Raw genomic sequence first — 10,489 nt, 5'->3', positions numbered from 1 at the left:
CAGTCAACCTGGGATAATCTCTTAAAATGGATTTTAGATATAGCTATGTGTGCTAAATCAAGGAAAAACTGGTAATAGTATATATTGATAAATAATATATAATACCGAAACTGTAATGTATTACATGCCATAAATGTGCCATTTTTTGGGGGGCGGGGGCGCAGTTGTAGCAACAGTTTTAAAGCGGGTGCTTGAAACAGCCCCTCCTCGAGCTGTCACCTGATCATGGTGGAGGGGTTTGTGTGTCCCGATGATCCTAGGAGCTAAGTTGTCTGGGGCTTCATGCCCATGCATGGGTCACCCAGGGCAAAAAGGTCGTAAGTGAGGGACCAGACAAAGTACGACTCCAAAACGCCCATGACGAGTACAAAAATTGGATCTTGGTTTACCTTGCCCGGACACGGATCTCCGGGGCCCCCTCTGGAGCCAGGCCTGGAGGTGGAACTCAAAGCTGACCACCTGATGGCCGGGCCTGCACCCATGGAGCTCAGCCAGGCACAGCCAGAAAGGGTAACATAGGTCCCTCTTTCCATGGGCTCACCACCTGTGAGAGGGGCTATAGGGGTCGGGTGCAATGTGAGCTGGGCGGTGGCCAAAGGCCGGGGCCTTGGCAATCCACTCCCCGGCTACAGAAACTAGCTCTCGGGACATGGAATGTCACCTCTTTGGCAGGGAAGGAGCCTGAGTACTTATTGCCCCCCAGCCCTTAGGGATTTACCCTGGTGGATTAGAGGGTAGCCTCCCTCCGCCTTCAGGTAAGGGGACGGGTCCTAGTACCCACCCTTTTTTAAATCCTTAGACTGGTCGATTGCGAGGCAGTCTGGGTTGATCGGGGACGGCCTGCAATGCATGCACACAATGGACCTTTCCGACTGGCGATCTTCAGCTCCATCCCCTTAAGCAACAGCTGCCGTCTCCAACAATCTTCCAAATTGGCAACTGAACAGAACAGGTTAGAAGTGGATTCTCTATCACGTATTCCCGGTAACATTGCGGTATGTTTTTTGCCAAATGCTCCAGACTTGTCCAAGAGGATTCTACAAAGAGGTCTCAACTATTTCACGCAAGGATATGTACACAGAATTAAGACTTTGGACGGAGCAGGACGCATTGTCAAAGATACAGCGAAACGTTGCTGATCAATGCAACAAAGTTTGACGCCTCACAAACTTCATATTCAAATCCAACAGGATAAAATAGTGGAATCGTACTGCACATGTAAAGCAGGGTGAGTACTTTTTACTTGGAAAGATCACGAGTAATATCATTGTAGGCTTTATAAGTGAGTGGGTGTATTCATTTGACTTGGCTCGTAATGGAATCCAGTGCTCTGTCTTAAAAGTCTGATGTGATACAAATAGGCAAATAGGTATTTCTCTTGCATGACATCCCGCATTTACGTATCACTAGCCCGACTCTTCGGCATAAAACATTACACACTTCATTCAGCAGGTCAGTGATACGCTAGCAAAGTGAAAGTTGTTCTCCTGCAATGTATAAAGCACTGATAATAATTTGTTCAAATTCAGAGAAGTTACTTCTCCCTCACTTACCTTCGAACATACAGCCTTGTGTTTGTCGTCCACACTTTGTTGTATTTGCGCACTTCCGCGAGCCTTAATCCATCGTCGACACTTCCTTAATTATGTTTTAGGCTTTGGAAAATGAATCAACCTTGTAACCTAGCAGGATATCTTTCAGAAGAATTGCACATTCCCCAAGCACATCTGTGGACCATTTTGTCCGTAACATCAACTTTTCAAAGCGCACGCGACTGATAACCAGCATTGCTTGTGGGACATGATGACAAGAGGGGCGTGTCAAGCGCCCATCTGATTGGCTATTATTGTATGAGTGATTGGCAGGTCGGAAAGGTCCATTGTGCACCGCCGATGCAGTCTCTTTGCAGATATTCTGTGTTGCGTGCCCAAAAAAAAAAAAAAAAAAAAATCCAATACAAATTGAGAATATACAGCTATTCAGTTTGTGTGTGATTCAATGAGTGAGGGGTGACTGGTTGTTACATCCAATGGCACAATTCACATACGTACTGAAAAATGGAAAAGAAGCCACTGGTTTCTTTCAGGCAGCACACGGAACTTTCTCTAACAACGACCGCTGCTCCGCCACACTTTCTTTTTCCTAGTTTACCGTACACCCACCCCTCATCCCTGGTCTTTTACAGACGCACGTTAATAATCAAAAATGTTACAGTACTTATGCAGCCCATCAATGTGTTTTATAATGACAGCGTCCACCACTGCTGCTTTAGTAAGCAACAAAGTCTGGGCAACGTAGCGCAAAGACGAGCTAAACATGCTGCTTATGTTTACTTTTGGTATTAATGGGAAAAGTTAAAGAAGTAATGCTGTTGTTTTAAGATGCAATGCCTGTCGGAGTTTGTGAATAATCAAAGAAAAAGTGTTTAAATTTGACAAGAATTTATCTTATCAGAGTGAGAAAGGTCTGGTCTGAAGCCAAAGTAGAAAGTGCAGGATGAGATGGTGTAAGATAAGCTTACACATTTCACAGAGGCCTGTGAAATGTATCACCTCATGTGTCATAAATCTCTTTTAATGACTCTGTTGCTGTGCAGGGATGCGTGTGTGTGCTGTTTGTCTATGGGAAGTTTAAGAGCTCAAGGTGACTGCAAATTTATGATAGCTGCATTCTTGTGGGTTTTTGTAACAGGAAGAACTGTGTCTACTCAGAGGACACCCGGCCTTGAGAAGATTAACTGTCTCTGTATAACAACTTTACTTGTCTTGTGAAACCTGCTCTCCCCCACCCTATGTGTGGAGCTCAATAAAATGTGTGGTTTTGGGGAGACTCGGAGAGAGTCTTACGTGCGGGCTGAAGAATATGTTCTTCTTCCCCGAGTTCTCCCCAAACTGCAGTTTGGTAAAAAATAACTCTGCCTCTGTCTCAATCATTCTATCCCGGTGCCGTGAGCTTCTGGGTCCACATTGAGCGAGAAGTCCGTGCTTTGGACCTAACAGATGGTGTGTAAAATTCCACTTTGGCACAGCCTGATCGAGGATGAAAGCACACAATACAGTGCACAAAAAGCTAATTCTGTATTAAAATTTGTTTTTATATATATATCACATAACGTTAATAACATAATATTGGGAGCATCATCACCAAACCGTCGTCGTCGGTAGCTCGCGAGATGCTGGCTGTTTGAAAAGTAGATCTTGGGGTAAAATAATCTGGGCACCCCTGCCTTAGAGGGAGTGCTGGAGAGTGCCCCCTCTGGGGACTCCATCATTTTGCTTAGACAGTAAGACCGGGAAGGGCATGATCGGGAAGAACCCCCCCAGCCCCCACCTGATCAGAACCCGAGTGGTATTTGGTTATCGGACTTTTTTGCTCATCACAGATTGTCCGTAACGAACACCATGTTCAGGCATAAGGGGGTCCACATGTACACCTGGCACCAGGGCACCCTAGGTCACAGTTCGATGATCGACTTTGTGGTCGTGCCATCTGACTTGTGACTGCATGTCTTGGAGACTCTGGTGAAGAGAGGGGCGGAGCTGTCAATTGATCACCACCTGGTGGTGAGTTGGCTCCGATAGTGGGAGAAGATGCCGGTCCGATGTGACAGGCCCAACCATATTATGAATGTCTGCTGGGAACGGCTGGCAGATTCCCCTGTCAGAAGGAATTTCAACTCCCACCTCCAAAAGAACTTTGCTTACGTGCCAGAGGAGGTGGGGGACATTGAGTCCGAGTGGACGATGTTCTGCGCCTCCATTGCTGAAGCGGCCGAACGGAGCTCTGGCCGTAAGGTGGTTGGTGCCTGTCATGGTGGCAACCCCCTGAACATGTTGGTGGACACCAACAGTGAGGGTTGCTGTCAAGCTGAAGAAGGAATCCCATCGGGCATTTTTGGCCTGTGGGACTCTCGAGGCAGCTGATAGGTTCCGTCTGGCCAAGCGGAATGCAGCTTCGGTGATCAATGAGGCAAAAACCCGGATGTGGGAGGAGTTCGGTTAGGCGATGGAGAACGACTTCAAAACGGCGTTGAGGGAATTCTGGTCCACCATCTGGTGTCTCAGGAAGGGGAAGCAGTGCACCGTCAACACTGTATATAGTGGAGATGGGATATCGAGGGTGCATGGGAGTTCGCCCAACCAGTCTACATATGTTTTGTAGACTTGGAGAAGGTGTTTGACCGTGTCCCTCGAGGAGTCTTGAGGGGGGTTCTTCAGGGGTACGGGGTACCGAACCCCCTGATACAAGCTGTTCAGTCCCCGTAGGACTGCTGTAAAACTTTGGTCGGCATTGCTGGCAATAAGACGGACTCGTTACCGGTGAGAGTTGGACTCCACCAAAGCTGCCCTTTGTCACAGATTTTGTTCATAACGTTTATGGACAGAATCTGGGCATAGAGCGTGTCCACTTTGGTGGCGTCAGCATAGCATCTCTGGTCTTTTTCGATAATGCGGTTCTGTTGGACTCATCAAGCCGTGATCTCCAACGCTCACTGGAGCGGTTAGCAGCTGAGTGTGAAGCGGCTGGGATCAGAATCAACACCTCCAAATCTGAGAAAATGGTCTTCAGTCGGAAAAAGTTGGCATGCCCTCTCCGGGTCGGAAATGAGATCCTTCCCCAGGTGGAGGAGTTCAAGTATCTTGGGGTCTTGTTCATGAGTCAGGAAAGAATGGAGCAGTAGATCAACAGACGGATCAGTGCAGCATCTGCTGTGATGCGGACTTTGTATCAGTCCGTTGTGGTAAAGAGGGAGCTCAGTCGAAAGTTGAAGCTCTCAGTCCATCTAAGTTCCTACCCTCACCTATGTGGATTGTGACCGAAAGAACAAGATCCCGGATTCAAGCGGCTGACATGAGTTTCCTCCACAGGCTGTCCGGGCTCTCCCTTATGGATAGGGTGAGAAGCTCGTTTATCCGGGAGGGGGTCAGTTTCGAGCCGCTGAGAGAAGCCAGATGAGGTGGCTGGGGGATCTGATTTTTGGATGTCTCCCAGACGCCTTCCTGGTGAGGTGTTCCGGGTATGTCCCACCGTAAAGACACCCCAGGGATGACCCAGGACACGCTGTTGAGACTGTGTCTCTCGGCTGGCTTGGGAACACCTCGGGATCGCCCTGGAAGGGCTGGAAGAAGTGGCTGGGGAAAGGGAAGTCTAGGTATCCCTGCTCAAGCTACTTCCCCCGCAACCTGACCAGGAAAAGCAGTAGAAAATAGAGGGATGGATGGATGAAACAGTGCTGAGAACTGACAGTGCTGTATAAAATGAACATAAAAACAGAAAACAATAATTTGTAATTCCTTAACTTATAAACCACGGGTGCTCAATGCCATCAATTGGTCGCTCGTGAGGCAGTTTTGGTTGATCGCGAAGTTGTGGCGCGAGAAAAAAAAAGCCATATTTTTCTGACCTTTAGCTCACCGCTCATGTGCAAACAACTACAGTGCAGGAAAACACACTAGTCAGCCAGTTCCCCCGATTTTAAGCCCTCGCTTAAGAAATCTTATCAAACATGAGTATGGATGCTGGGGTAAAGAGGACAAAAACATATAATTTTAATACGGAATGTGAGGTGGACTTATTTTTCACGACATCATTTTCGAGGTACGTTTGCCTCTTGTGGTAAAAAAGTCTGGGCACCCCTGCTGTAAACAGTTGAACATACTACACAGACAAGATATTTAATGTTGTTTTTCCAAATATTCTTACTTTGAATTATATGTCCAGAGCATGCTCCCAAAATGTTAGAACAGGGGACACAAAACACTGGGAAAATTGATGAATGCTGAAAAAACACCATTCCACAAATGTCCAGGTTTATTGGAACTAGGTGAGTGTCATGATTGGGTGTAAAAGGAGCATCCCCGAAAGGCTCAGACGTTCACCACTGAGGATGGTGAAAGTCACCATTTTGCAAACAACATTCCTCAATGTACAATTATAATGTACATTTGCAAAGATTGAGAATCTGGACAAATCTCAGCATTGAAATGGCAAAAACAGAAACGTGAAAGTCAATGCATGTGTCCTTCTATTCCCCAGATGGCACGGCCTTAAATAATGATGTCATTGTGTAAAGGCTTGTGGGATTAGGAACACTTCAGAAAAGCATTCTCAATTAACACAATTCATTGCATACTCTACAGATGTAAGTAAAAACTACTATGTAAAGTTAAGGCATCTATCAACAACACTCAGAAACGTCGGCGCTTTTCTGAGATGGGCTGATGCAAAGTGGGGGAAAAACAGTCTATTGTGGACGGGCGGACCCAAATGCAGGACTCCAAGATGAGGAAATGGGTTTTATTATAAACGAAAGTTGTGCACGAAAACACAATCCAAGAAGGCAGGATCCAAAACACAAGAAACAATGTCCAATAACTATTAGTCAACTAAAGAGCATAACCAAAAGCGTGACTGGATTAAAATGGCGCAGTGGCGGGTAACCCTGGATGCGGGAGGGCATAGTCAACGAACTGGCAAAGTCCAGTCACAAAACTCCAACTTAAATAAATTGTCCAATCACAGTGCCGCATGTGAAGCAGCTGTGACCAGCGACAGACGTCAGAGGTGAAGCCGCTCGGAGCGGTGGCCAGGCCACGCCCCTCTTGGTCGTGGTCCAGCCTTGCACATGACAGTCTATGGTGTGAAGACTCCACATTTCATGTCTATTGGGAACTCATAGATCCGAACAAAGAGGGGAAAAAGATGTTAACATTTTTATCTGCACAAAGCTAAAAAAAAAAAAATCCTAACCCTGTGTAATGATATGAGCGTGTGTTACAGGCCATTGTATAGGTAACTTCTTCATCTGTGAAGGCACCATAAATGCTGAAAGGTACAGTACATACATGGTGCATATGGTACCATCCAAGCAATGTCTTTTTCAAGGATGTCGCCGCTTATTTTCATGAGACAATCACAAGCCACATTCTGTGCATTAGAACAGCTTGCCTTCAAGCTCAAGAGGTGAAACAGCAAATAATGTTTTTGTTTCGATGAATCATCAATTTATGAACACCAGTCAGGACATTTCATTGTCAAGAGTCTCCGCTAGGATGAAGGGCAAATTTTATAAAACAGTGGTGAGGCTGGCCATGATGTACAGATTAGAGACGGTGGCACTGAAGAAACAACAGGAAGCAGAAATGGAGGTGGCAGAAATGAAGATGTTGAGATTCTCGCTCGGAGTGACCAGGTTGGATAGGATTAGAAATTAGCTCATTAGAGGGACAGCCAAATTTGGATGTTTTGGAGGCAAGCTTCGAGAGAGCAGACTTGGATGGTTTGGACATGTCTAGAGGCGAGAGAGTGAGTATATTTGTAGAAGGGTGCTGAGGATGGAGCTGCCAGGCAAAAGACCGAGAGGAAGACCAAAGAGAAGGTTGATGGATGTTGTGAGGGAAAACAGGAGGGCAGTGGGTGTTAGAGAGGAGGATGCAGGAGACAGGGGCACAGGAAAAGAAATGACTCACTGTGGGGACCGCTAACGGGACAAGCCGATAGGAAAAGATGAAGAAGTCAGGATATTGCATACATTTGGAAAAGACACAGCGTGTCGCTCAAAATTTGTTTTAGACCATTATTTTGAGGATATTATGTACGAAATTCAGAATTGATCTGGAACAATCTGTGCACATTAAAATTGAACAACACGTAAAGGTTAAGTTACCACATCAACCCAAAACAAAGTAATACAGACCTTGCAGTTCCTCAAAGGAGCTCCCCAGCTGATTTCTTGAATCCTTTTACTTTATCACTGCCTCATCCTCCTCCTTTATACAGAGAAATTCCTCATTGGTAATCTCCAATCGCTGCGCAAACGTCATAGCCTCATAATCTAAAAAAGTTCACATTCTTCTAGGTCATATGAGATGCAATTTGTTTGCTTGACAGCTTTCTCGGAATGTTTTTCTTTTCCTGGCCGATGTCCAAACACAGCTAGTTAACGTTCATTTCACCCAAAGCCCCAGTCATTCACAAGGTCAACATGACAAAATCCGATTTCACACAGTGATCCCGCCACTATCAGAGCCGGAACTGAAGTTCTAGTATGTATTGTATCTCGTGCCTTTTTCCTTTCACTCAGAACTCAGTGGTGGAACATTATTAAATCCAAATAATTCATTGTATTTATTTTAGAATTCCAGGTAGCAGTACTTCACTTAAGCATTTTTCTGATGACTTTTTACTTTTATCTCCTACATACTATATAGTACTGTACTTACAAAACAGATGTCTGTACTTTCTACACATTACTTTCTCAAAATAGACTTTAATATTTTTTAACTTCAACTGTGGATGATGACAAGGTAGCAAAAGACTTGAATTGAGACAAATAAAATCACCCACAGATGAAATCTTGATTTATTGAGATATAGGTGACTTTATAAGGTGGAGGAAAAAAACAGGGACAGCAGCATCACAGAAGAATGTAAAAGAGCGTGCATCCAAAATGATCGCAACAATTTCAGAGAAGCAAGATATTCTCAATCAAATAGCTGATTGAAGAGAATTATTTGTTTCCATTGGGGAAAGTTATGAACATGGGTTTTGTATATAGCTGACAGTAAAAAAAAAAAAAAAAAAGAAGTATTTTAATTTATTAAGTACTTAAATATATTTCAGGCTTGTACTTCTTTTTACAGTGCTACTTTGGTTACTTTGGTTCTTAGATGTTATTTATTGATTTATTCATTGGTTTGTTGATTAATTAATGAAAAAACATCTGTCCTTCTAACTTAACAGCAACATGGGAGTACTTGTGCCACCTCTGGCTTTTGAACTCTGGCACAGATTCCTGTATTCAACTAATTTGAAATGTCATGGCATCCATGCCAGCCTGGTGTGATATGTAGAATACTTGATACGCAGCAACATTTGCTTTCAACACAACAACCTGGGAGGAGTGTGAGTCGGATGTTCGTCACACCCCAGTTAGAGCTTTTTGCTGATGTGATGTCTAAAGGTGTGCAATTGTAACAGGTTGCCATAATCCCTCCATTCTCTACTGATATAACAGTTTTTCTCCAGTGATTTGGCTCATTTTCAGAAACTAAGATTGCATTCATCAAACAGCTGACTGAGGGAAAGAGGGAATTCCCCAAAATCTCACAACAGATGGTTGCGGTCATCCTCTCCAAAATACAGTGTTGTCGTCCTGTCCCATGTGCAAAAGAACATCCCCAAAACATGATGCTACCACCCCCATGCTTCACAGTAGGGATGGAACTCATCATTCGTCTTCCTCCAAAGACGGTTAGTGGAATTATGACCAAAAAGTTCCATTTTGGTCTCATCTGACCACAAAACCTACTCCCATGACTTCTCTCTATCATCCAAATGGTCATTGGCAAACTTAAGACGGGCCTTGATGTGTTGGTTTAAGCAGGGGAACTTTCTGTGCCATGCATGATTTCAAACCATGACATCTTAGTGCATTACCAAAAGTCACCTTGGAAACTGCTCTTTTCAGGTCATTGACCAATTCCTGTCATGTAGTCCTGGGCTGATTCCTCACCTTTCTAAGGATCATTGAGACTCCAAGAGACGATATCTTGCATGTGGCTCCACTCTGATTGAGATCGACTGTCATGTTTAGCTTCTTCCATTTTGTAATGATTGCTCCAACAGTGGACCTTTGTTCACCAAGCTGCTTGGCATACCTGTCAACTCGTACGGTTTAGCCATAGTTCATATGGATTTTGTGGTGAATGTTACGTATACGGCCGTATATCACAAATCATACGGATTCTGAAACTGCAGACCAAATTCCGTTCTCCCCAAAAAGTTCTTGTGGTTTCGCAAAAGTCTTTCGTCGCAGTCAGTCGAGCTCACTAGCGGAGCGTTTGCGGTCGACTTGCTGGTGTTCCAGCTAACACACCTTCCTCCTCCTCCAAAGTGCTTCCTCTAAATAGCAGATGACACATTTTTCCTCTGTGCAGTGTCACCGGGAGTCCACTGTGAGTTCGGGTATGTTAGAGCGACACCTTGCCATGGTGGCATATAAGGAAGAGGTGGAGCCGAGCTATGCTGCTTTTAGGGGTATGTTCAAAGTCGCCGCAGTACGCGATGAACACTATCGAGACGAGGCTGAGTGAGACATTATTGGCTGGGCGACGCGCACATCGACACATTTCATACGCGGATCTTTTGTGACGTTATGAGAGAGACCGATTACGTGGTCCGCTCCAAACTATTATTTTTTTTTTAGTAGCTGTATGCGCACATCAACACATTTCATACGCGGATCTTTTGCTATGTTATGAGAGAGACCGATTACGTGGTCAGCCCTAAACCATTATTATTTTTTTAGTAGCTGTATACACACATACCTGTTATTTGGAACCCACAAAGCTCTCGTCCTATGCACCCGTGCAATCCATTTTTCACAAGGAACAGGGTCTCTTTCAAACTTATAAAGGGTAGTTCTATTCTCCCGAGTGTTCAAGCAATGTCCAGCAATGCAATGAGCCGGCATTTTGGCTAACACGAA

The 10,489-nt window shown here is 44.8% G+C and overlaps 1 pseudogene; it reads left to right on the top strand.

Annotated features, from left to right (window-relative positions):
- LOC133508853 (protein OSCP1-like) overlaps positions 1 to 10,489 on the top strand; it is a 36,024-nt pseudogene that overhangs the window by 20,299 nt on the left and 5,236 nt on the right.

Source organism: Syngnathoides biaculeatus, chromosome 11 (assembly GCF_019802595.1).
Source record: "Syngnathoides biaculeatus isolate LvHL_M chromosome 11, ASM1980259v1, whole genome shotgun sequence".
Lineage (NCBI taxonomy): Eukaryota > Metazoa > Chordata > Actinopteri > Syngnathiformes > Syngnathidae > Syngnathoides > Syngnathoides biaculeatus.
The sequence above is the reverse complement of the archived record's forward strand: the minus strand, read 5'-3'. Positions and strand labels throughout refer to the sequence as shown.